Genomic DNA, 1,588 nt, shown 5'->3' with positions numbered 1-1,588 from the left:
TTTATTTATTATTTTTTTATACATATTTATGTGTATGAGGGTATTGCCTGCATGTAGGTAAGTGCACCCATGTCATGCAATGCCCACGGAGGACAGAAGAGGCTGTCAGATTTCCTGGGACTGGAGTTACGGACAGTTGTTAGCTGCCGTGTGGGAATCGAACCTGGGTCTTCTTCAAGAACAGTGTTCTTAAACGCTGAACTATCTCTCCAGCCCTACCCCCTTTGGTCTTTTTGAGACAGGGTCTTCCTGTAGCTCCAGCTGGCTTAGAACTCACTATGTAGACCAGGCTGGCCTCTGCCTCCCAAGTGCTGGGATTAAAGGCATGTGTCACCATGCCTGGCTTCAAAGAGTATTTTTATTTTATATGTATGAGTGCATTGACTGCATGTGTGCAAGTGCACTCGTGTCCTGGGATGCCCACGGGGGTCAGAAGAGGGTGTTGGATCCCCTGGAACCGGAATTCCGGATGGTTGTTAGCTGCCATGTGGGTGCTGGGAACCGAACTTGGGTCCTCTGCAAGAGCAACCATTGCTCTTAACCGATGAGCCATCTCTCCAGACCAAGAGATCTTGTTTAAAACAAAAACACAAAAGCAAACAAGCAGGCAAAACACTGCTGAGTCTTCAGAGCGTTGGGTTCAAAGGCCTTGTTATCAAAGGCTGAGGCAGGCCTGTCTCCTGTCTGGCCCTACTCTATTTTTTTAGCCTCCTCTAACTTCTTGTGGCTCTTTTTATTCTCTCAGTGATCATCTCACCAAATACACTGAGCTATGAGGTCCACCTGCAGGAAGATGTCAGTTTTGCATATAAACATAGTGGAACACCTGCATTTCCCCATGTTCCTGATAAAGTTTGTGAGTGTTGTCTCACCTCTGCACCTCAGTGCTGTGGACACTGTCTCCACATCTCAGCATGTGGGCTCCTCTGCTGATGAGAATGTCATCGTGTGCTCCTCCACTCCTCTCAAGACTTAACCCAAACAGCCCCCTTTCCATGAGGCTTTTGGGGCACGCCACTGGAATCAACACTCCCACCTGTGGCTCCCACAGGCCTCCTCTGATCCCTTAGCCAGGGTAGAGTGCTCAGTTCACTCGTGTGGTAGGCCACCTCCATGCTGGCTAGCCTAGGACACCTTCAGGAAAGTTACCACATTACATGCATCTCCGTGTCCTTTGTAGTCTCTGGTAGTAAATGCTTAATAATGTGGAAGGAGGGCTGGAAAGAGAGCTCTTGGTGAAGGTGCTTGCTGTGTAAACCTAGAAACCTGAGTCTGATCCCCAGAACCCATGTAAAGTCGGAAGGGGGGAACTGACTCCACAGAGTTGTCCTCTGGTCTCTTGTGCATCATGGCATACGCGTGCCTGCACACAGATAATATATATTTATTTAGTTATAGACAAGATCTCATTGTGTAGCCCTGGCTGACCTGGAGCTTGATGTATAGACCAGCCTGGGCTTGAACTCACAGTGATCCACTTGCCCCTGACTCCCAAGTGCTGGGATTAAAGGCATGTACCAAAATGCCTGGCTGAAAAAGCAATTCCTAATTTCTGTAGATTGGCTGTGAAATTTTCTCGTTCTCATTG

This window comes from Nannospalax galili, unplaced genomic scaffold (assembly GCF_000622305.1).
Source record: "Nannospalax galili isolate Female #2095 unplaced genomic scaffold, S.galili_v1.0 scaffold870, whole genome shotgun sequence".
Classification (NCBI taxonomy): Eukaryota; Metazoa; Chordata; class Mammalia; order Rodentia; family Spalacidae; genus Nannospalax; species Nannospalax galili.
The sequence above is the reverse complement of the archived record's forward strand: the minus strand, read 5'-3'. Positions refer to the sequence as shown.